This window comes from Gambusia affinis, linkage group LG09 (assembly GCF_019740435.1).
Source record: "Gambusia affinis linkage group LG09, SWU_Gaff_1.0, whole genome shotgun sequence".
NCBI classification, from domain to species: Eukaryota; Metazoa; Chordata; class Actinopteri; order Cyprinodontiformes; family Poeciliidae; genus Gambusia; species Gambusia affinis.
This window is the reverse complement of record NC_057876.1, coordinates 22,474,019-22,500,911: the sequence shown is the minus strand read 5'-3', so window position 1 is coordinate 22,500,911 and position 26,893 is coordinate 22,474,019. Positions and strand designations below refer to the sequence as shown.

Genomic DNA, 26,893 nt, shown 5'->3' with positions numbered 1-26,893 from the left:
TGTTGGGCTACCTACTGGCTGAAAGAAACATTCAAGTCTAATTTTCTTTTATTATGCTTCTAAATCACAAAGAAAGCATAAAATGCTATTTGTAGTAAATTACTGTTTTATTTCAATGTGTTTCTATCACTGGAAAGCTTAAAATCCATACTTTCAGATCCTGTAAGTAACTCAAAACACTTGTTGGTTTTATTCTGGACAGTCACATCTACAAAGAGAACGAGTTTAGAGACTAATATTTTAATTTCAGGTTGTATATATTAAGATGTTGTGTTATTGCGGGGCCAGTTTCAGGTTAGGCATTTAAAAAAATAAACGTTTTTGAATGATGCTGAGCATTTTGAAGTTGTGATATAAAAAAAACAAACATTAAAACTTGATAAAAACTTTACACAAATATGTTTATCACAACTAAATGCTGCAAAATGACCAGTTTTGTCTTTCACCCAGAATTTAAATCTCTTTGTGTAATCCCTCTGGCAGGGATGAGATGGCATCACAAGCCAATAATCCAAATGAAAAACTAAAAAAAGAGCAAACAGTGGCTCTTCTTCTTGATGTTGCTTTTTACCAGATGGAGAAAAACGATCCAACACTTTACGTTTTCTCCTCATGTGGAAACGAAACCTGTCATTTCCAAATCTGCAGCGAGTAAAAAACAAACAATAATTACATGTTTCAGTGAGCATGGCGATAATGGCCATAGATGATAAAGTGGTGAAGGATGTTAAATGGTAAAAACTGTGACTGCGGGGAAGAGAGAATAAATGTTTAAACAGATGTCAGATGTTGGGCTGGGGAGAAAAATAGTAAAAAAAAAAAAAAAAAAATCAGTAATGGAGCATTTAAAGTGTCCTAAATCTGAAACAACAACATGACATTTACACTGCAGCCCCGACGGCTGTTTAGTCTCACTAATGGAGAGCAGAAATTACGCTTCAATCCCATTTTTGACCCGTTAAAATAAGGAAAAATGCATGTATTGAAGCCCAATAGATCCTGCAAATGTATCTTTGAAATGTCATTGTGAGCAAAACAAAAACTTTGAGCTTTTTTGTCTCAGTCAAATACAAACAAGTCACTTTAATTTTTAATGATAGAAAATATTTTCAGAGATCCCTTACAATACTGGATATTTGGGCCAGGCTACAAGAATTTTAGTTAAATTACGAGTTGTCATAATATTGGCAAAACAAACTAAACTTTACCAGAACGTCTTAAAATTAAGGGAAAAAAGTCATTTTAATAAGAAAAAGATTAACTGAGAAGGTCTCTAAATGGATTTAGAAACAATCACACGTTTAAGAGTTTATATTTTCTCATTGCTTTCACTCTGCAGAAATCCCAAACCTTTCCCAGGTTTCAGTGACATTCAGAAAATCCAAGCAGTTCAGGGTTTGTCTCAAGGCCCATTAAATATGCTCAGGAAATTCTAAAGGAGATATTTTCAGATAAATTTACCCAATAACTGAGTCTTTAAGGCATTTTTCATACCTCATAAACTAGCTGGACAGAAGACGGACCAGTTAATTGAGAGTTTTGCCTCTTAGCTCAACTCCTTCTTCACCAAACAGACAACAGTAATGCTCTGTTTATTGCAGCTAAAGCTCTGGACCGCCTCTCCATCCTCAGCTCAATCCGGCCAGGAATCGCTAACAACACACCAATAAACACACCCTGAACACAGTATAGGGCACACCATGTTAGTTTTGAGTTTTTCCTGCCATGACCTCCCAAAGAGCTTTAACCTCTGGCTGGGAATCCCTTTTGGAAACTAATCCTACAAAATATTCAAAAAACACCACCAGGGTGTCTTTTTGTGGGCTCTAGTGTCCCTTATATGACAGTAGGCTGACAGGAAAGGGGGAAGGAGAGGGGTGAAAACATGCGGCAAATGTCGGCCGGGTCTGGGAATCGAACCCGCAACGGCCACGTCGAGATCTCAAGGCCTCCAAATGTGGGTTGTACCATCCCCTACGCCACCACAGCACGCCCCCACCTGGTTTTAAAAGAGGCATTGGACAGGTGTACCTAATAAACTGGCCAGAAACTTTTCCAGAGGCAGTGATTAGTCATTAGTGACTCATCATTAATGACACATCATTAGTGACTCATCTTACTTTTTTTAAGGATCTTTGTGGAGCCGACTGTAATACCAGCTGCGTCAGACTCGCTGATCTGCTTCAGCGCATATAGAAAGTCATTCCTTAAAGACACAGACGGACTGAACCGGGAAAAAAGTCAAACCTCACAACAACCCTGCGCCACACAACCCGCTCAAAAAACATCACTAACAATTTCATAAACTGAACATTTTGACCCTGAGAAAACGGACACAGCTCCTGGTTTCAGAACAGAACAAACTAAATACCTTTTAGTGCTACTCTTACTTTAGCTTTCTTTCCAAAGCGCCATTACAAATAAAACAATGAAAAGTATAATCTCTTTATTCTGTTACAATGTTTTTTTTAGTTATACATGCCAAAAACTCAATTACAAACTGTTCAAAGTTCAGAAAAATGAATTATAATCTACTAAATAAATAAAAGGCCAAACACAAACACAGTAATAAGGTTAGCTGAGCTCAAATTTCTCACATAATAGTTCTATTGATTGTCCTTTATAACACAATGATTTTTTGATAGTTTTTTTTTTTTCAGATTCACTGATTTGCAGCAAAAAAATAATTACTTCGCCTACAGATGAGTCACAGTTTCAATGAGGTGGCAAAACTCTGGAGTACTTTATGAATATAAAAGATGTACAGAAAAAAAAAATTTGTTTGCTTTAGCCTGGAGAAAACAAGGAAGGTAAATCAATGTCAATTATTCATAGTTTGTGTGGAAGCAAGGAAAGGTAAATAAAAAAAAAACTGCAAGGAAGGTTGAAGATTGAGCTAAAATTGTTTAAAAAGTATAAAGTTTTCCCAACAGAAAATGTAGACAAAATATATTATGTACAAACAACAACTTTGTTTTTGGAAGACGCCTTTGCTAAGGTTAGGTTGCTGTAACTAAAACTTTCTTATTTTATGTTGTGCTATATGGATAAATATAATCCAGGTACTTTTAGACTTCACTGATAAAACATGCAGAAACAAATTATCCTTTAGAAAACTTTTTAATTTCAGGTTCAAATATACAAACATTGCACAGGAGGCTGCTTTAGTTTTTCTTGTTGTTTTGGGGTTTTTTCTTTAGGTATTTGTAAAAGTATTTGAACCTTGAAATTTTGAAGTCAGAGAGAAAAATCCTTTAGGAGTTTTGTAATCCTAAATTTTTTTCAGTCTTTCACAAATGCAAAACAACAATCAGACCTCTTCAAATTCTTAAATACAAGAACACAAATGGTATTCTGAGTCAGATGTTAAAAAACAAATCTTACACTTAGTTTTCCCCAAAACGATCCAAAACAAATCGACAAACCTGTTTTGGAAAAATATACTTTTTCTCACTCGCAGACAAAAAATGTTGTTGAACTTCCACAGATTATTCAGTAAGATGCTCAGATTTCATTTCATTCGTTGCAAAGTATAAAATTAAAATATAAAAAGTCCCTGCTCCAAAGTAGTATTTTGCTCCACTCAGCAAAAATGTAATTAGTTCTGCAGTTGGAGTAAAACTAATTAAAAATAATTGTATTAACATCTTCACACAGACCAATTTTTTATAGTTTTTCCTTAACACAGACAAGTCAGTGAACGCAACTACACAACACTGCTGATAAAACCGCTCCACAAGTCACACCGTCACTGATCAGCAAACATTTTGTATGTAGTATGTCTGCCTGTACAGCAGGGGGTGCTGCCAAACTATTTATCTAGTAATATCACAAACCAATGTGATGCCACCAAGGGGCCCAGTCCTATTTACAACCTTTAGCTATACTAACAAGCAGCGCATATTAAAAATCGTCAAGACGTTCCACCAACTCCTAAAAATGCATAAACTCAAACCGACTGCGCTACATATTGTTTTACTGTCTCTTTAAAGGTGACCTGTTATGCTTCCTTGAACAGGTCAGGATATACTCATCGCTTTTTTCAAAAGAGTACTCTTAGATAATAGGCTCAGTTCTGCCTATTTTGAGTTCCTTTCAGAATGAGCTGTTTTGGGTTGCTAGGTGACGGGCTGGGCTGCGCTGGCGTTGCTAGGTGACGGGCTGGGCTGCGCTGGCGTTGCTAGGTGACGGGCTGGGCTGCGCTGGCGTTGCTAGGTGACGGGCTGGGCTGCGCTGGAGTTGCTAGGTGCCGAGCAGTGACTGCTGATTTGTGACGTTTCATTCTGAAGGATTTCTGAAGTGGGTAATTTCCCAAACACCAAAAATATTAACTTGTAGCCAAAAAACAGCAGGTGTTGTTTAAGATTTATCTGTTTTTAAGAGTTTGTACCCAAATGATAGCACAAAAAGCAGCAAAATACAAATTTAGCCTAATCCTGTTAGAAGAGGATACAAAGCTGAAGTCAGCTTCAGACTGAATCTTCCAACTCATAAAATTGTTAAAGCGTGATTCCACTTAATATTTCACCACACTTATCATCTTTAACCTGCTGTAATTTAAAAGTAAAACAAATTGGAGTAGATTGGTTTACGTTAGTAGTAGGATTATTCAAACCCACTTTGAGATTTTCAAAACCTTTATTTGATTTGTGAAAGTTCAATAAAAGTCCATTTTAGTCTAAATTTGTGGACTACTTACTGGTGCATTCACACCAAACTCGTTTTGCACGTCTGGTTTACATTCAGTCTATGTTGAGGCATCAAAATTGCTCTAGCTGTTGTCTTTCGTTGCCGGCCTATTTGTCGGACGGCCTGGATGCATCAGAAGCTCCAAATCGCGTCGCAGTAAAAGCACGAGATGCGCCGCGCCGCGCCTCCACGTAGACTTTGCATGTAAACCAGATACACCTGATGTGTGAAACGTGTTTGGTGTGAACACGCCATAACTTAAGCAGTGACTGAGCAAGTGACTAAATGAAGAATCTGAGCACAACTTTTGTGTTTTCGCAACACCGTCTCTTGCAAACCCTTGACTCGGTGTTTGACTCTCTTCTTTGGCTTTACAACAGTTCCTCTGTTACTCAGATAGCTCCCAGGTCATTTTGTTTCTCCTGCTGCTCTCTGTTCTGCTCCCTGTGCTCCCAACTTGTTGGTTTGGATTTCTGTTTAGTTAAAGTTTACCTGCCCTGCAGCGCTTTGTGTTGTACATCGTTTTGCTCTGTAACAAAGATGTGGACTTTTCCACCTGCCTCCAGTGAGTCCTGCATTTTGGTCCTCTGTCTGCTTCGAAACAACCTCACAGCCTGGCTCAGATTTCTTTGACCTGCTGCCCTCTGGCAAGTTCAAGATCTTCATTAAAAGTAGAAAAACCGACGTGTGGAAAGTGTTTTTCCCCACTGCTCTAACCATTTCAAAAAACAACCTCACAAACACGTCCAGAATCAATTCATCACACTCCATGATGCTTCACATTTATACCCTTGTGCATCATTTTAAATTAATTGCTATACTTGACAGAGAGTTACATTTAACTTATACATTTATCACAATGGCAATTTGCCTGCTTTATATGCGTCATACAGCTAAAATTAGTAATAAATGTTTTGCATACATCTGTTCCACTGCACATGTGTTTTTATGCTTTCCCTCTAAGGAGGCGGATGTTCTTGTAAATGCTTTTGATCAATAGTTGTCCAGACTTTCTGAAGGTCTTTCAAAGATTATTTTTGTCTTTTCAATTTGTCTGTTTTACATTCACTTTCTATCCACTCCTTGTACGTGACTTTGACAATATATTTTCCTGTGTCCTTAAGAATATGAAAGCGGAGAGAAAAGTTTACAAAAATGGAAAAGTACAATAAATAAAACATTTCTTGTGCAGGCATGGAGGACACATGCATCATCCTTGAGGTTATTATGCACAAAACTAAAGGTTTTGACCTAATAGTCTGCTGATTGTCTTTTGGAGTGAGAAGCCAATTATAAGACAAAGCAGGTAGGTATATATTGTGCTACTGTAAAAAAAAAAAAGAAGAAAGAAATAAAAACTAAAAATTAAGCTCCTCTGCTTTCTCCCAGTGCCACTAGAAACAACCAATCAGAGCCAGGAGGCGGGTTTTACCGTTGTCAATCACAATTTTTTGTGGTGTTGCATCTAGAATAGCACCTTGTTAAAGCTCAGGCTAGTTAGCATGACCACTGATGAAGCTGGATGTTTCTCCACCATTAGCAGATTTAGCAGCTTGTTGACAGGGATGATTGACAGCGTTAAGACACTCCTCCTTGCTTTGATTGGTTGTTTTTAGTCAGGATCTGTGCATTTCTTCAGACAGCAATAGTAGATAGTCTGTCTCACATTATACTGTCATGACATGGTGTCAATTTTAAAATCTAAAAATAAAATCTGTTTTTCATGACATAACTGTCGAGTTGCCTTCTGATTGGTCAATCGATTCTGCATGACCTTTCCTCCTCTGAAATGTATGATGCTCCCAGAATACTTTGGACTGATAAAACTTATGAAATAAAGCTACAATAAAGGTTTTATTAGCCTTTTTATTAACCTCTGTGATAAGTTTGTTTCATGTCTGCCTAATTTTATTTAGGTTTTGGACATGTCGTCGGCCACACCTGGTAACTTTCTTTAAGTTTTACTCCTATTCTGTTTCCAGCTCAGTTTTATAAGGGATCCATCATGAAGCTCTATGCATCAAAAACCCAGAACCAGAACCGATCAGTACTTCCTGCTAGTCTTTCACATTAAGATAAGCAATTGAAGTTTTATTGAAATATCCTGTTAAACATCTTTCTTGAGGCTCCCAAGAGGCTGATTCGCTCTTCATAAATCTTACGTTTTAATCATTTAAATTTATATTTTAAACTTTAATTCTCTCAGAATAAAACTTCTCTGAACAGTTGCTAACCCTGAGAAATAATCTGCTTGTTGTTTGGTATATAAATATTATTACATCTGAACATACTTGTGGGGAACGTGAAGTTTCTGTCCAGCCTTGACCTTGGATCTGTCTCTAAATTTATTTCTTGAGGTCTTGTCGGTGTCAAACATTGTAATTTCTCTGCGCGTTCTGATGTCAGGATGATTCTGTGCTTAGAAGGGAAAGTGTACTGCTAAGATGAAAGTAGCAAATCTTTTATCTGAGATAAAATAGGCTTGTTGACAGGAGATTGTTTCTCCGCTGTCAGCTGGTAGATATATATAGTTTTTTAATGAAATCCCAGCACAGCTTTGAGTATTTGGACTGGATGCTATAAGCTCAGTGATGAATCTCTTTACTTATTTACTTTGATACAGATGAATAACCTTTAGTTCATGGTGAAATATTTAAGTTTGCATAAAATGCAAACTTTTTATTCAGATTGTTTTTGAATGTGTTGGACTGTTGGGGGTCCCAGCTTCACCAAACACCAGCGTAAAACTGGAGATAAATTTATTTTACTTTTATTTTTTCTAAGCATGAAAGCTCTATCTGTGTTCATGTTTTCTGTAGTTTCTTCTATTTTTATTCAGATTTCATCACTAAAAGCTGCAGTATGTAACTTTTATAAAAAATATGTTTCTTACATATTTGTTAAAACTGTGTCATGATACTTTGAGGTAAATAATCTGTGAAAACATCAATCTCCACCACCTCCTCCCTGAGTTACTATTGCTATCTGAAGTAATGCTGACCAAAAACAACCAATCAGAGCCAGGAGGAGGGTCTTAGCGCTGCCAATCAACATCATATACTCACTGCTAAATGTGCTAATGACCAAGAAACAACTTACCTTTGCAGAAAAGCTGTTTGTCATCAGTATCCACACTAACTAGCCTTACCATTCATTGCTAACAGGGAGAAGCTGTGTCAAAGCAGAGAGCAGGGTAGGGATGTGAACATGGGCTTGATTGACAGCGCTAAGACCCTCCTACTGGCTCTGATTGGTTGTTTCTAGTTAGCACTGGGAACAATGGAGGAAGGAAGAGGAGCTTGATTTTTTTTTTTACAGATTTTCTTTTCCATACTGTACCATTATGGAAAGGTGACACTTTAAACAAATATATCAAAAAATATTTTTTAAAAAAGTTACAAACTGCATCTTTAAGATGTTTGGGTTGAGACCTGATTGCATCACTTTGTACCACCAAGTTTCATATTCAGTATTTAAATGAGACGACACTGAAAGACTGAATGATATTTCAAACCTTTTCAGCCTTGCTTTTCGCACCACGCATATTATGGAAGCGAGATAAAGTTCACAGTGTGCTTTCTGTGCTCCATTAGGAAAAAAAATATTTAATCGAGTGTCCAAATATACCCATAAACCCGTTTGAAATGCCTCCCTTAGGTACCATTCAGGGTAAACAATGCCATCACTCTGTCATGATCCTGAATCAAGATATTACCTCGCGCATGTAATTAACATTTGTATTCAGACCAAGAACAATGCATCAACTTGATTAAATAAATATCGAGTGCCGCCTCCATGAGGAATGCTGCGTCATTTTTCCCCTGCAGTGAGCAGTAACTGGATTAAATAGAAGAGGATTTTCAAACGGCGCAAACAAGACATGGAGGAGAATTTATCAAACACAAGAACAGCTAAAGAAAGCTCCTCTCTGCAGCCGTGGCCCTGTTGCTACATTTTAGCCCCCCTAGTGGCACATAGAGTTGTTATGAGACAGCCGTCAGGTGAGCATTGACCTGATGCATAGCAGCACGTCTCCACTATTTAAAGACTACTCTGTGGTGGAAAGGCCAGAGAGAGAGTGCCTTGCACAACTATTCAGATCCCTCAGAGCTTTTCACATTTTGTCATGTTTCAACCACAAATCTAGATTTTTATTAGGATTTTCAGTGAAAGACCAACACAGACAGCAGTAATACAGACGTGACAAGAATCTGAATCTGCATTAGTTAAGCAAACTGATGAGACTCTATGAAGAACCACCAGCTGATCTAACTAATAAAGGCGTGTGCTAGCAAGCTATTAGCTATTTTACTGTGCTGCCATTTTATGGGTTGAAATCTCTAACTGCTGCTTCAAATGTTTAAAAAGTCTGACATTATTTTGTCCCTGATAACATGTATAAAACTGCACAGTTAGGCTCATAAAAATACCTCTGTAAAATGCAGCTCTGATAAATCTGACACATGTAAATGTCTCAATCTTTATGAGGTAAAAGATTTATTGTACAACAGAAATGCTATTGGTTGTCTGTAGTTTAGTTCACTAAATCTTTTTATGAAAAAGAAAATCCCTGGTTGTGAGCTTGAATCTGACATATTTAATTATTCAGAGTGTCAAACTGCCCATTTAATGCTCCCATGATTAAAGATGACCTACAAAACAATTAAGCAGTACCTAATATACTCCAGGAAAATCATGGAATGTGACTGATGCTGCCACTGATATTGATTTTTATCATCTTCTGCAAACTAACTAGCACTTCTACCCTTGTATGCTTTCCTTTATCCCTCAATTCAGCATCCAAAAATTGCATTAATGCCAGTAATTTGGTACTTTTACTGATTTTGTATCTTGAATTGTTTATATCTGAAGCGATTCTCCTGCAGCAACATGTTATGCAGTTGGGAAAGACTTACAATCAGGTAGCAGGGATCCAATCACTCACTCAGGATGAATTATAGTGGTAGGTTTGGATTGTTGCTGTTAGAAATGGGAGTCTTTGGATGCTCAGACCACAGGTGAGTTGAAATCTCTCAGACGGATTGGAGGGAGAGTGTTCATTTACCGGGGATTGTTTCACCCACAGGACTTTAGGACAATATTTTATACGCTGGAAACCAGAGACGATGACGTCACAGAGCGCAGACCAAAAAAAAACAACTTTTCCTACAAAACTGTCTCTGCTTGGCTGAAGTGAACGCTTGTGCGGTTCTAATGTACATGTGGATGCATCCAAAGCAAGAAGTGGACTAAATCGCATGGCATTCTGGGTAAATACAGCCAAAATAAATGGAAGAGTCTAAAGCGGGAGAAACAGCTAATGGTTTTGGTACCAACAATAAAAGAGAAACCCTACAACTGATAACATTTGGACGCTACTCCATTCTTGCTTACATTACGCTCATGTCTTCTTCAGAGGTTTTTGTGTCGTTTCCTTCAGTAGTTCTTAGTGCAGCGCCCCCACAGGTGAGTAGGGGAACAGTTTTTTTCAATTAGTTTGGGTTGTTGGACATGGTGCAGGATAAAGACGAAACACGTCAGCTGAAAATGTGACAAATGTTTTGTTTTCGATCCCAATTAAACTACTGGACTTTCAGGTGTGAAAGCAACCTAAGAGTTATGAATACTTTTGCAAGAAACAGTTTTTTTAATATCAATAGGTTTGAAAGTTACTTACAGAATGATAATCTTTAAAATATTTGTTTTTAATCTGAACATTATAAAAAAAATCTGTGGGATTTCAATACGACACAGATTATAAATGGTAAAGCAAAGCCAAACAGATGAAATTAATTTGTGTGTGAAAACTTTAAAGCGGTATTAACCAGCTTCATCCCTCCAGCAGCCTCTCACAGACGACACATGAATGAAAACAGACTGTAGGAGGAAGACTTTGAAGATCGCAGTGTTGCTATCAAGGCTGGGCTTTGGTTCCCATTCACACCCTAAAATATATACTCTCTCTCTGCAGTAATCTGCATCACTTCTTCCCTCTTTTCCCATCCTCCCCTGTTACCTCTCTTACCCAATCCTGTTGAGACGTTTCCTCGCACTGCTTTTGATTCCCATTAGCCTTTCGTTGTCATAAACAGTGTCACTGCTGCACACATGGAGGGAAAAGGAAGGAAAAGTGTGTCATTGAGTGACAGAAAAAAAGTGCCGACGAGGGAAGCAGAGGGGAATCGATGTTAAGAGAGAGAGAGGAAAGCAACAAGAAAACAGTCGATCCGAAGCAGGCGTCTGAGTGGGAAAGAGCTTAACGGTAATCAACAAGAGCAAACCTCAAAGGATGAACTTTCCTTCATAAAAAAAGAACATTTCCAGGAAAATGACTCGCTCAGAACAAGTCTTTTTGTAAACGCAGAAAGAAAGAGAGGAGGAAACAATTAAGATGCATGCCAGAGTTTATTGGCAAAATATCAGCTTTGAGTTTTCTGAGAGAAAAGAGAGTTTTCTGAAGTTCTTCAAATGCTGCCCTGGTGAGAGGAAGATTGCCAGTGTCTTCAGCGCCGCGCCACACCTCCACCCCCAAACAAAACACCGAGACGTGTTCAGAGTGGGCCGCCTGCTCCTGTTCAACCTCACACTCTTATTCTGAGAGCCACAGCGTTCATAAATGAGGCATTTTGTCGTTGCTGCAGCATCACAAACCCTCTGTCCCACCCACAGACAGAGGGTTTGTTTGAATGCTTTACAACGAGCTAACGACAAAACTGTCACTGTCCTCTTTGAGTTTGTTGAACAACCAGCTGTCACTTTGATTGACAACCTTCTTCCACACCCACTCACTTCCTTGTTTATGCATTTATATTTACCTTAATGTCAATTATAAACACTAAACTGCAATTATACTGCATTAGCAGTCAATAATATAGAGACTAATAGTTTATTTTTCTACATTAATAGTAAAACAAAGGGTTGTGTCAAAGTTACAGCGGATTTATTTCGTAAAGATATCTGACTATACAATAAGATGTGCAGATATTTGTTTCACAGCGTAATAGAAAAGTTTCCCCGGCATCTATACAAATAAACAAATAAAGGAAGCAAACCCACCCTCCAAATGTCATATTTACTAATTAAAAGTGTCAATATTAAAACTCCACATACTTGTGACTATAAAACCTAATCAGAAAAGATCTGGATGTTATATAAAATACATAACAAGACTCCTCAATAAATGAAACGTTTTAGTTATGATGAGCAAAGCTTTCCGGTGTATAAATTCATTCACTAATGTGAGATAAATGTGTGGAGAGAGTGGAGCTGTTTGGACATTAAAAGGAAAAAGTACAAGAAGAAATTCTGGTGGAAGGGCAAACCAAGAAAAATGTATTTGGGCCACTTGAATACACCTAACCTCCTATGCCTAGATGATATTATTCCTTAAAATAAAACCAATCCTTTCAGAATAAAAGTTTGAAAAACTAACATGTATTTCACATCTGCTAGATAAACAAAAACAGATATTTATCATGGAATCAAGGAATAAAACATGATGGAAATCACGCACCTCTGCATGTCTAGAGTGGATTAAACTATTAAAAGTACATGACTTGTTCCTTTCTCATTTACTTACAAAAGTAACAAAAACAAAAATGCCACAGTTAAAGATCTTAAAATTTTCTAACCACTAAAGTAAAAGTGCTTGGCCATAACAACCATTGTTACATTTGGAGGAACCTCATGTTTTCTTTTTACTTCACAAGGGATTGGTGCACTAAAGTAAGGACAATATGTGGAAATATTGATGCAACTTTTCAAGACAGCAGCCAGGAAGAAAACGCTTCGTCACAAATGGATCCTTTCATGACCTCACACATTCGCTACAAGGTGGTAGAAGGACAACAAAGTCAATGTTTTCACAATATACCATAGAAAACCTGTAAAATGAAACATTATGTGGGCAAAATGGTCAGAATATTTACCCTAAATATCAGCAAACTGTTGTGAGAAAGTGTTGGGAGGATAACAAAACAGTTTGATCCAAGTCATAACATTTCAAAGGCAATTATAGGATTTATTAGGGAAACGTAACTCAAGTTCATAATTATAGTATTTGTAATGCTGTTAATCCTAACTGAGCTAAAACAGGAAAAGTTTAATCTGATTTAATGTTGGAGAAAAAAGTAAGTTGGTGTATTTTAATAAAGTGTATGTAAATATTTGGTTCCAGGCCAAAAGCTGCATTATATATTTTCCACTCAGATCTGTAATTATGACACGGCTGTGGAGAGAGTGGTGTGTGACTTTATAAAAACATTTTTTCACACAGTGAAAAGGTTAATCGAATTTTAAATGAAGCTGTTATTTGTCAGCTTATGAGACCTTATTAAACCCAACTGGTCTGTGAAATCCAATGCACAGGAGAAATGAAGTTTCCAAACCTACTTAAACTTTCAGATGTTAAAAGGAAGCAAAACAGATTATTTTTAACAGCAGCACTCAAGAGATCCTCCGGTAACAGACCGGAGGCTAAATACATCTCTCCCCTGGTAGGAGTGTGTGTGTGTGGGTGTGTGTGTGTGTGTTGAGTTGGTTAAGACGTTTGCCATCACTGGGGTTTCTGGTCACGCTATTCTGCCTGGCGTTATTACACCACACATCACTCAGAGCCACTGTATACGTTATTCATGCCCCCCGGAGGAGTCGGTCAGAGGCTGTGCTGTGACAGAGCCCTCAATCACAGAAAGCCGTGCCGTCTGCTCATACGACCCCGCCGTGACACGGCAACCTGTGGTTAAACTCACTCCAGCCGTGGATCTGCACTCGGAGTGGGGAGAGCGTCACCAACACCAACTTTCATTATTCCAGATGTAAAGTTAACAGGACATTACCTTCATTAATGTGTGGATGATTTAGATGAAAGACCCACACGTATTTGGTCCTGCAGCACATAACAGCTAGCATTCATCAACATGGGCTGGCTGACAGAGTGAGAGGATTTTTAATCACTAGTTGGTTCAATTTCACAGAGAACCATAACTCTTGGTGCCAAAACATAATCTCCTAAAATGGCATTTCCAGTCACCCACTGTGGGTTTGTTCGTTTCAGGGCAGCTTTAGTGTAGCCTGCAAGATTTACCTAATATTAGTACAGAATGAGACTTTATTCGTTCCCTTCTTTAGGGAAATTTACACCATCTGTGTTTCCATTAACCATAAAATTGTGCAAATTGCCAATTCTGAAAAAAAAAAAACAGCCAAAAAAACTCACATTTCTCTGTAAAACGTTTTTGCGCTAGAATGAGGTGGTTTTCCAGCAGTATTGAGACACTTTTTTGAATCATACGAGTCACGTGATCAACAGCAGAATGTTACTACTGGTGAAAACGCCAAAGAAGACGACAGGAAGTAGTAGGATGATGATGATTTGTTTTAGTTCTGGGCTCTCACAGCATCGCAGAGTTCATAAAACGTTGTGTGTCATTTGAACATGTTGAATCCAACGCTATTCTATCGCAGAATACAATTCCCCCAAAACTGTGGAATAAGACGTCGACGTCTCCTCTGATTGGCTGACAGATGATGAGCGCTAGCGCCATGGCTGAAATATAAATACAATCTCATGTAACTGTTTACATCCAACAAGCTTCATCACATGTGAGTTCAATTTAACTTCTTATTTAATAGAAACGCTGAAACTATCAAATTGGATTTTTTTTCCCAACATTAGCAGAATAGTGACAAAGATTGGCGCACATTTGTAATGGAAACGCAATTAAAGAGGTAAAAAGATAAAAGAGAACTTAAAATACAAAAAAGACCTGTATGTGATTGGCTGGTGATGTGCTTCGTTTACATACACAGAGCTGAGTGCTAGCACACAGAAAAGGCAGATCGAGACTTTGCCAGAGGTGAGTCTGTGCCAGAACCCTATTGGGCAGATTTAAACACACACTACAATTTATCCTTTGTTCATGTAGAAATCTGAGCTCAAGGTTTGCAGCTCTGCCTTCAGTCCAGCCCTGGAGTTTTCAATTCTCCGTTTTTATCTGTTCCTTGACTGAGAATGAAGTTGTTATGGTCATGAACGTCATAAAACCTATTTTACAACTTTAGCTACTCTAATTTGGTGCTGGTGTAAAGTTTTATTGCAATTATCTGCTTTTTTGTTGAGAATTTTCAGCCTGCAGAGAAAAGAGTAGGTTTTGGTAACTTTTTGGAGTTTGCATGTTAAATTCCTTGAGAGAGTTTTTTCAAAATAAAACTATAAACTTCATGTTGGGTTTGGGACATAAATCCAAAAGTCTCTTCATAATCATGCGTTATGAAGTGTTGCTTATAACTCTGGTTCTTTCTTGTTCGGTTCTGCCACACCACACTCTGCTGTTTGTCCAGGTGTGAAGCCACTCTGGACCCTGAGCTGCTTGGAAAATTCAAAGTAAATTTTATTTCATTAATAGCCAACTAGCTCCTACTGGCATGGGTGGAAACTTAATTTCAGTGCTGAGAGGGACGATAAGGACATAATTTTCTCAAGGGCAGCGTTCAGAGGAGACCTTTAATAGGGTTACCATCGTCTGCTGAGCTCCTGTCTCCTATGATGTCATTTAAAGTCTCAGGTTTTCTCTTTTATTAAAAACCTTCCACCTCTCCCATCCTGCATTGTGTCTGTTTAAATAGACCTGAGGTGATTCCCTGCTCAGATTTACAAAATTAAGACACAAAGAGGCGAGTCTTAATATGGAAGGAGTTTATATATGATAATAACAATAAAGATTAATTCATTTGAAACTCTGTTTCTTACTCTATATGATGTTTCTTACTTCATGTTCAGGATAAAAACATCATCTTTAATTAATGGGAAACAAAAACAAACATGAAGTTGATCTCTAAAGTTGTTTTAGTCTAAAAGACCAGCTTTGTTACGATTACATCGCTCTCCATAGTTAAAGATTTATTAAAAACTTTAAAATAAACTAATCTCTTATTGCTGCAGCATTTTCTAACAGAAAATCTTCACATCTTCATTTGCATAAATTAGCCCAAAACTAAAATGTTTAAAAACAACTGGAGTTGTGAATGGAGAATGATTTTCATCTTGCCACCAAAAAAATCTCTAATGCTTATAGTCCAACAATTTAAGAAAAACTTAATTGCAACTGTGAAAAAGATTAATTCAACCATTTTTTACACTCTTTTTTTGAGTTAGTTTCATTATTACTTATAAAGAAATTCTGGTGGCTACATTATGCTTAAAAGTCATTTCAAATTGAAAAAATCAGCTTTGGTTTTTATTGTTTTAGAAAATAAAAATATACAACTTTTAAAAAGATGTATTTTCCCAGCACTTTAACCTAGAAATGCAGTTTAGCCTCCTGACTGAACTGGAGAACTGACAAACTATGTTTGGGCGTTTTCCTCCATTTTGAAACAGATTTATCTTTTTAAATGATACTTTTGTTTTGTTTCCTTTGCTGCTGTTCAATATACGTGAATTATGTAGATAAGAAATGTACGATTCTGTTCATCCAGATTAAGGCCAAATTTCTAAAACCAATTTTCTGCTTGAGAAAACCTGGGAACTGTTTTTTTATTCTTTTTTTTTTTTTTTTACCATACATCAAAGTTGAGATTGGAAACTGCTGACTGGATTTGGCAACAATTAAGATTACAGTGTTTATATCACAAGAAGGAAGCGAATCAGGATTCTGCAGAACGGAACATTTTTCAGCTCTAATGAGATTGTTTTTATCTTTAAATAGAGGAAACATCACTTTAGTGTTTCCATCTTTTCCAGCTCCTCTGTCATCCATCGATGTTTTGAATGTTTTAATTTCTGAATTTACACAAAGTAATCCTTAAGCTGAGCTACAGCACAGAATCAATCACACTGGGAGCTTTCTGCTTCGTTACTCAGATTTTATGGAAAACATTCAGAGAGCAGAGGAGAGCGACACACTGCTGCCACAACTTGCTGCTTTCCTTCCTTTCTTTTCTTCCTTCCTTCCTTCAATTCATCTTTTTTCATATCTTTCCTCCCTTTCTCTTTTCCTTCCTTTTTTATGTTCAAATACCTTCCTTCCTTCTTTGTCCTTCCTTCAATCTTTCCTCTTTGCTTATGTCCTTCCTTCCTTCCTTCTTTCTTTTTTGTTCTGTATCTACACTTAATATGTAATCAAAAAATGGACAGAAGGAAGGAAGGACATAAAGAAAGAAGGAAGGAAGGACATAAAGGAAGAAGGAAGGAAGGACATGAAAGAAGGAAGGAAGGAAGGATATAAAGAAAGAAGGAAGGAAGGACATGAAAGAAGGAAGGAAGGAAGGACATGAAGAAAGAAGGAAGGAAGGACATAAAGAAGGATGGAAGGAAGGAAGGACATGAAGAAGGATGGAAGGTGACGGGTTGCTAGGTGACGGGCTGGGCTTTGCTGGCGTTGCTAGGTAACAGTGGAACTGGAGGTTTTTCATCAATATTCAGGAGAAATCACTTAGAACAAGCTCCTACATCTTGCTAAGAAGTTACTTGTAGGTTAGTTTTGTCTTATTTTAAGTGTACTAAGATATTTGCACCAGAAACTGGACCAAAAACACTTGGTAAGATTTTGTGTTTTTGCAGTGAGATTGTTCTGGCTGCTGCAGCTCTCTGTCTGTCTTCAGACTCAGAAATGTATATTCAACCAGACTGCACATCTCAGGAAAATTAGTGACTAAATAATGAAAATAAAAACGCCTAACTTCACAAATATTATTGCCCCAGTTATTAAAGCAAAGGTTAGGAAGGCGGACTTGTCCTGATTGTCCTCCTGGAGCCGAGAGGCTGCAGAGTAATCGGTGTGCTGACTTCTGGAGACCGCTCTCAGTATCTGTCACCAGCACTAGAACAAGGGATTAACTTCCTGCTAATGAAGGGCAATTCACTGCTGCTACGAGTACACAAGGATATCAAAGTGGAGACCTCACTCTCACAACTACTGCGCTCCAGGATTAGCACTTAAATTACAGAAATGTCAACAGAAACAGAGTGGAGGAGGAAATACTGTGCAAACAACACATCACATCATATCTTAAAAACACTGAAATTCAAACTGCATTTCCAGTTTTTTTATGAGTGAATTAATACAGACACAAACAATATATGACTTCTCTGAACTCTACTAACGCCTCACAGAGCATCAAAGCGACACCAGCAGCTACTTTTCAGTCACACACAGCTCACATGATAATCATCTCTTTTGCACAAAAGCCAAGGAACGTTTGATGCATCCACATCTGTTGAAGTGGTAAATTATGGGATGTAATAATTCATTTGTGTCAGTATTATATAATAGCCCTGGCAGGTCACATAAAATAAATGTACCACTTTGAAACAGACAATGAAATCTGTCAACAGTGCTAAAAAGACGTTTTAATCTGTTTGACAGAAAACGAGGAATGCACCGATATGAAAATCTAATATCCGATATTAATACTGCTGTTATTATTTGATGTTTACTGATATTATATGTTTTTCTGTAGTGTTTTAACACCTTCAGCAAAAATAATCACCAGAAACGGATGGCAACAAGATGGAAATAAAAATTAGTTGTTCATATCTTCCCAGTTTTATTCATCAGCTGATACCAATGTCAGGGCCAATATATGGTGCATCCCTACTGAGAGGTAGGAATGCATGATATAAACGGTAAGAGGTCATCAGAACGGCTGGTTGCGTCATCAACAAGCGGGAAGCAGTGCAGCGGAGAACGCAAAGCAAGAGCTCATTGAAAATGCAGCTGCAGTACATACACCATGTTCCAAATTATTATGCAAATTGGATTTAAGTGTCATAAAGATAAAGATTTTTGTTATGCTATTAAATGTATAGGTGGTATTGTGTGTCAGGGCTCTTTGAATCACTATAATTAATTTCAGAGAGCTGGTTGATTAGTTTGTCTGGTGAGATCAATTAAAGGAAATCTACTGAAGAAGGATGTTCCACATTATTAAGCAGGCCACAGGTTTCAAGCAATATGGGAAGGAGAAAGGATCTCTGCTGCTGAAAATCATCAGATAGTGTAGTACCGTATGACAAGGTATGAAAACATTAGATATTTAATGAAAACTGAAGCATTATTATCGTACTGTGAAGAGATTTGTGGCTGATTCAGAACAAAGATGGGTTTGTACAGATAAAGACATAATGAGGAAGGTTTCTGTTAGACAAATTCATCAGATTAAGAGAGCAGCTGTTAAAATGTCCTTACAAAGCAGAAAACAGTTATTTGAAGCTTCTGGAGCCTCTGGAACCTCCAGGTGGAGGATCCTCCTGAGGCTTGCGGTGCCTGAACCTACTATTGGGTCACCGCTAACCAGAACTCACAAGCAGAAACGGTCCCAGTGGGTCCAGCCATACATGAAGATTAATATTCAAACAAACTTGTTCAGTGATCAAGATATATCATATCGTGATATATATCGTTACCGCTACCCATCACAATATATATCATGATATGAATTGGATGCTATATCACAGATCCCTGAGGAACTATGTGACCTTAAAGGGTTAAAGCAAAAATCTGAATAATGTTGATACACTTGGGGAGATGGATTCAAAAACATCAAACAGAAACATTTCAGTATTAAAATTCAGCTAAATGTTTTTAAGTTGCAAAACGTCAAAAGTTAGAAAACTGCACTTCAGTCTTTATTTATGGTGACCATTCTCCTGCCAGGAGAGAAGAAATCCTGCATTTTTCCTGAGCAGAAATGCATTCCCAGCGCTGGGGAAACTGCTGCTGCAGCCTGTTCCTCTGGCATTTAATAAACATTAAAAATATTGCAGCCTAGTGCTCTTTTTATGATAAAATAGCTGGTTTCTGTTTACCATTTAAAGATTTCTGGCCCAGTTTTGTAGCAATTTACTCCACATTCATCAACGTTGGCTTGGCAGTAATTCTTAGGCTTTAAAAACCCAGCAACATGTTGGAAACAGGAAATGGTGTTCAGGAATAATGAGATATTTTGTTGCAAAATGACGAATGAACTGAATGTACAGATCTATTTAATAAATCAGAACATTGTTGAAAAGTTCATTTATTTCAGTGATTAAATTCACTCCATCAAACATGTTATATAGATTAATTTCACAGACTAATGTTTCAAACCTTTATTTCTGTTAATTATGATGAATTTCTACCTTTAGAATATTATTTCAGACCAAAGAAAACATTTTTAATACAGAAATGTGGAATTGATTAAAGATGCATTTAAAGTTTATTTATTTTAATCTGACAAGCCTCATTAAAACACATTTTCTAGTCTATTTAGTTTAGTTTAAATGGGTCAACAAACAATTAGAATATTATGAAAAAGTTACATTTCAAGAAGCGAAACCCAAATTATTTAGAATAACAACAAATAGTAAAATATTTCAAATCTTTTTTTTTACTATAATTTATATGTAATTTAGAAAAAAATATAAAATACTGTGAAGAGGTTATAGCATATTCATGGAAAGTTAAGTGGAAGGAAAAGCATGCCGGTATAACTGGCAATCATTGGGCATCTTAAAGTAAACAATTTCAGAAAATATTATTAAATATTTAGAAATATTTAATAATAGTGTTGTGACATTCTCTAGTGATCCGATTCTTTTGAACAGTTCTTTAACGTTTATTTTAGAACTCTTTGATTTGTTTTTTCTTTTGTTTGTTTTTTACATCTTCCCTTGCTTAAAATGCTCTGCAGCATCTCTTATTTTTCTATTTAATCTAAAATATGCTGTATTTATGTAATTGGACAATAAATAAAACAGAAGAATGGTCTGGATGCATGAACACAGCACACATCTTCATCCATCATGTTATTAATGCACAGAATACCTTCATAATTTTATTACTTTAAAATTTTATATTTTGTAAAAATATATGCACAATTATTTCTAAAAGAACATACTGCATTAAAATTTAGATAAAATTTAAATTTAAAGCATTTTAAAAATAAATAAATGAATATTTGAATGAAGTTCCTTCATTATTCAGTAATTCTTTAAACAGACATTTGCTGATAACTGATGTTTTTCATGGAGATAAAAATAACTCCAGTGTTTTATTTCTGTTAGAAACATCTTCAGTTCCCACTCAATAATGTCTTTATGCATTAATTATAATCACAATTTCTTATTATGCCCTTTGGTGGCAGCCAGGCGACTTCCTACTTATGTATAAATAATGTCCATTTCTATTTAAGCAAAATTGCAGCTTTTTCTTCCTCAGTTTTTGGAGGCAGTTTAAACTGATCACTTCACTACTGCTCTTAAAATTTATATTTCTATAATATAAATTCTCACTGATTTTCATCATAATTGATATGCATACATTCAATATTTCTTCCACGTTCTCAGAGACATAAAGCATTCTAAATAAATGGTAAAAAAGAATTTCAGAGGAGTATATTATGGTTTTGGTTTCCATAATGAGAGTTTCTGAACCCCTTTGGCAGCCTGCATATATTACAGCAGCATTTATGATCAGTCTGATGAGGTGAGAGAGAGCACTTTGAGCTAATTGGGCGGAATACGAATAAAACAACCATCAAACATAAATCACCCTCCTCTAATAATGCTGCCTTGTAAAAACTACATCAGAAATCAAATTAATGTTAGCAACAGGTCTCTCTCTGCGCCTGCAGGATGAATAGTAGGGACTGAACTTTTTGCATTTCCAATACAGATATCTGAATCAGTCGATACGATACAGAAAAACAGTGAACTGAACTGAACTGACTTGAAACGTTTTATCTATTTATTTATTTTTAAACATGGAGTTATCCATCCATCCATCCATCCATCTTCTGTTCACCCTTCTTCCCTAATGGGGTCGGGAGGGTTGCTAGTGCCAATCTCCAGCTACGTCCCGGGCGAGAGGCGGGTTCACCCTGAACAGGTCGCCAGTCTGTCGCAGGGCAACACAGAAACATACAGGACAAACAACCATTCACACACACACTCACACCTAGGGAGAATGTAGAGAGCCCAATTAACCTGACAGTCATGTTTTTGGACTGTGGGAGGAAACCAGAGAACCCAGAGAGAACCCACCATGCACAGGGAGAACATGCAAACTCCATGCAGAAAGACCCCGGGCCGGGAATCGAACCCAGGACCTTCTTGCTGCAAGGCAACAGCTCTACCAACTGCGCCACTGTGCAGCCCACATGGAGTTATAGTAGTTATAATTCATAAGTTAAACAAGACATTTTTCCGATATTGTAAGTTAAAATGCGTTTTTCCACTGGCAGATTATTCTGATTATAACTAGGACTTTCTCATCAATATTAAGGGATTATTAACTTAACTCAAGCTCATATTTCTCGATGAAAAGTTAATTGTAAGCAGCGGTTGGCAGAGTATAAAAGATTGTACTCAAGTAAGAGTAACAACACTTCAACATATTTTTACTCAAGTGAAAGTATTTGGTAAAACGTTTACTCAAGTACTGAGTAAGTGATCAAATGATCCATGATTTAATATTTAAAAATAACAATCTGACAGACTAAAATATAAAGTCAAATGGACATTTTGGTATTCTAAAGACCAATATGATTCATGTAAGTAACATAAATACGAAATAACAAAATCAGTAAAAAAAAAAGAAAAAAAGATCCAAGTCAGTTTCTTAAAAAAAACAAACTTAGGAAACTTTAACAAACCTGCAGGAGTGTGTCTGGTGAATGTTTGTTTTCCATTCAGTGGGTAGAAAATCCAGAACTTTTACTCAAGTGACAGTAAAGATTCTCCATAATAAAATTAAAGCCTCAGTGTAGTAAGAATACTGCTAAAAATAAATTGTTTAGTTACTGCTGAGGATGAAAACAGATGAAAATGCATCCTACACCAGAAAAGCAACCGTGAAAAGTGTTTCATCACTGAAATCCTCCCCCGTCATTCTCAGGGGTGGCGGAGGGAAAACCGCGCTAAGAGAAAAAGGAGATGAAGGAGTGAAGAGGAGGAGTGTCGGGGAAATGGAGACGAGTGAGAAGAGTTTGGTAGGGAGGCGCCACACTCGTAGCCCCTCAACGCAACGCTCTCGCCCTCCGGGGGAGGGAGGGCGAACAAGAAAATGAAAGAGGAAAGGAGTTAAGAAGATCAAACTGTGACAGGGGAGTGGAGACAAGAAATTACAAGAAAGAGAAAAGAGAGGAGAGAAAAAAGGAAACATGACGCTCCCAGAAGGAAATATGGCGGGTCTTTGACAGTGTGACACACTCAGGGAGACTCATGGAGGGGAAACAGGCTAAGCTGTCTTAAACACAGATTAACAGAGAGAGCCGCCGTGATGTCGACTCTGAGCTTCATACATGATGATGTGAAGAGTTAAGAGAAATAATGAGACGGTGCTTTATTTAACCACAATCATCCACACTGAATATCCACCTAATTTATGTCTTATCATTTAACCACAGATTGATATAAAGTGGGAAAATATGGAGCGGATCACATATACACTGCAAAAACAAAATATTACAGAGTATTTTTAGTCTAATTTCTGGCACAAAAATCTTTTTTTTTCTTCTTTTTTCTCAACCGAAAAACTTTGTACACCTTTTGAGGTGAAATTTTAAACTTAAAATTTATAGTAAATGTTTAACTTGTGGTGTTCAAAAACGTACAAACATCAATGCCAACACTACATTTTAGACATCTCTATAAAAAATAAATAAATTTAATTTTAAAAAATGTAAAAAAAAAAAAAAAACACCAAAAATGGTAATTTTATTTATGTAGCACATTTTTAGCAACAAGGAATTCAAAGTGCTTTAGATGAATTAGAAAGAAATACAAAACCAAAAGAAAGTCAAAAAGGTAAAATTATAAAACTACATATTTAAACAGAATAATAAGTTGTCCATAATTTATAAATATAAATATATTTATATTTCTCTGGATTCTTGCTCTGATAAAACTAGATGCTGGTTCTCCATGTTTGATTCTTGTTCTGGGTTGTTAACTAGACGGTACTTTATAAGTTTGTTCAGGATTAATATCAGGTCTTGCTCTGATATTAAAAGTGTAAAGCTAAATGTCGGTCTAAAGAAATGCGTACTCCTGTGTTTATTCTCATGAATAAGTTAGGATACCTTTATCCCAAATAATGATCACATGATTTTTGTTCCAAAATTTGCAGCCAGGTCTTGGTGGAGTTATCGACAGGTTTTTGGTTCATCGTCACGTTGGATGTTTCAGCTCTGCATCAAATTTACTTATTTATTTTTGCTTTTCTCCTTCAAGCACCTCTTTAAATGTTTTTACTAAAAGTATTTTTCCCCAAATAGCTACTCGAGTAAATGTAGCTAGTTACTGCTCAGCTCTGTCCTCATGAGCCTCTCAGAAATGTTTGATCCAGGGATTTCTTTCTTATTCCAGTGATTATTTCGCTCATGGATACAGCCTGATATGACGCCACGGTAGAGTTGTAACAAGCAAAAAGCACATTTTCACAAGCTGACACATTTTGGCAAGCATATGATATGTGACGCAACTTTTTCTTATCAAAACATTCAAAAGGACAGACTTCACATGCAGATGGTCAGCTAACAGCTTTCACTGTCACAGTGGAAAAAATACAAAGAGAAAGGCTGTTTTGCTGACAAAGTCATTCAAAATGCATTGGAGCAGGTTGATGTGCGAACCAGAATCCCAAATGGAGATATCTTATATGAAACATTGAAGGGAAGCCAGTCCTCCCACATGCTATGATGCCTAGATGGCAGAGTGAGCTGTGAAGAGTGCACAGCACCAATTTCTCTGCCAACTGAGCGCTCCGAGCCGGAGTTACACTCCCCAAATTGCTTCAACTTTAAAGAGTATCTACAGTCAACCTTCTCCATTTTTAAAATCCTACTGTCACCTTTCATGACCTTAAGCCCCCTCCTTGTTCACCAACTTCCTTCCTCTGCTGTGAAGACGCTCCGTAATTTGGAGCCAGAGATAAGGCCAGGCAGAGGATATCACCCGAGGGGAGACAGTAATTGAATTGGTTCCAGTAGGGTCAAAAGCACCTAAATGACAACATGCCAAAACCCAGCGCCCACTTACGTAACTCCACAGAACTTCAAACCGCGGGTCTGTAACAAGAGCAGATCGCAGCTGTTGAACGCACCGCCGCAGGGCGACATAAGGAGGGAAGACAGCGGCCTGAGCTTCTCTTAACGGTGATGGGAGTTTACAATATATTACAAATTTATTGACGGAACCTGACTTAATGTTCTGTTTTGATTGTTGATTCTATGTTGCAATGTGTTTTTGTGTTTGATTTGATGTAAAGCACTTTGAAATGCCTTGCTGCTGAAATGTGCTGTACAAATAAAATTTGATTGATTGAGTGTAATTCCTCTTGTCAAATGGGAGGAAATATAGTTATGGGGGCATCATTTGAAACTTAAATTACGTATTATGTGATTCAAGAGCAGAGACATGAAAGAGTTAAAGCTGCGTTATTTAACTTTTATGTGTTGAGAAAACATAAACGATCACCATGTCATCACAGTTTGTTACGAGACAGATAATCTGTGAAAGGATTCACCTACTTCATCTAACTGTTTGATGAATTGCACCTGACCAAAAACAACCAATCAGAGCCAGGAGGAGGGTCTTAGCGCTGTCAATCAAGCTCATGTACTCGCTACCAAATGTCCTAATGGCAGAGAAACGACTCACCATTACAGGAAAAACGTTCATCAGCCGTCATCGGTGACCATGCTAACTAGACCTAGCATTCAAAACATGCTATGCTAGCTGCAATGTAGCAGAAAGCAAGGAGGTATGAGCAGTGCCACTTGGAAGAGTGATTAACAGCTCTAAGACCCGCCTCCTGGCTCTTGATTGGTTGTTTCGAGGTAGGACTGGGAGCACTGGGAGAAGTCAGACAGTATTCACACACTATCTGTTTTATAATATCACATCATAGTGAGTTTCAACAAATGTGTAAATATAAAATTATACAAAAGTTGCATGCTGCAGCTTAAAAAAAAAAGGCATAAATGAAAATATCCCATTTTAGGTTTCTTAATTTTTGCTTCATAATTTGAAACGGACCAGAAAATTTAAAAGACAGATGAAATGTGTGAGAGAAGAGGAAGAGAAAACTGCAATCATCTGAGGTTAAAAGTCTCTATAATGTCTCTATAATGTCTTAGAGACCAAGGCTGTAATAAAACAGGAAATATTTTACCTCGCTATCATTTTTTAAATGAGTGACATGAAAATTTTACCTTTACTTTCATCTCTGCTGTCTTCATTTATGGAGGACGATTCGTCCAGCTCTCAAGTTTGGCAGGAAGAGATTAAGTTGGAAATAATTTTCATCTAACGAGTCCTTCAGACATGATGGAGAAATTCTCAGAACTTTCTGATTCACCAAAACATTAATGGAAGAATTTATTTATTTAGCCTGAAAGTAAAATGCACACAACATTAATGGTAAGTTTGAAAAACAATAATAAACTATTCCTTTCTTTTTAATAAACCTCTGTTTTTGGTTTTTTTGCCCTACCTTCATGTCAGTTCTTCTACAATTCAAAAAGTCCACACAAGATTTGTTTTACCCTAAAACATAATTAAATGATTAAAAGGAAAATTAAAACTAAACTAAAAATTATTACAGTACTATGCATAAGTATTCACACTCCTTGAATTTTGTCACATTTTGTGGCAGGCAGCTCTAGCTTAGTTTTTTGGAGGCGGATTTAAAAGACAGAATATCACAAAATAACATGATTATAAAGCAGAATAAACGGGTCATTTAATATCAATCAATACTGACAATTACTGATTAGTTTTTTGTTTTAAGTACCTGAAATACTGCCAGACTGGTGGCCTGACCCTTCCTCTTCTATCCACTGTTTTCACTCCTTCTTTTTTTAAGCAGTTATAAGGCAAGAAAGGAAAAAGTCAACAGGTTGTTGCTAGGTAACCATAGAGTGAATGAGTTGCTAGGTAACCATAGAGGGAGTGAGTTGATTCCACCAACCTCAAGCTGGCTGTGAGAGGTTGGGCAGCTAAAGCATTTCCTCTGCCTACATCTCCCAGAATGCAGTGCGGCTCTGGATCAGAGTTCAGTGAATATTCTATCTATTATGTATTGATATTGATTGTGTGTCTACCTTAATGTATTGCTATTGGTTTATTGTCCAGCCTTAAATAAACTATTTTTATATTTTCACTGCATCCAGACAAGTGACAAATTCTGAACTGGTTGACACTGGATTTTATCTAATGGGA

General features: G+C 37.0%; 1 protein-coding gene across 3 annotated transcripts in view; it reads right to left on the bottom strand.

Annotated features, from left to right (window-relative positions):
* The window catches only part of drp2 (dystrophin related protein 2), a 168,792-nt gene extending 142,270 nt beyond the window's left edge, over positions 1 to 26,522 (bottom strand). For all 3 annotated transcript variants that reach the window (XM_044127912.1, XM_044127914.1, XM_044127915.1), the window contains exons 1-3: positions 26,466 to 26,522; positions 26,166 to 26,218; positions 25,885 to 26,063 (exon numbers count right to left, since the gene is read on the bottom strand). The gene's annotated coding sequence lies outside the window, so the exon portion shown is untranslated. The remainder of the gene's footprint in view (positions 1 to 25,884; positions 26,064 to 26,165; positions 26,219 to 26,465) is intronic.
* Between the last annotated feature and the right edge of the window lie 371 nt (positions 26,523 to 26,893).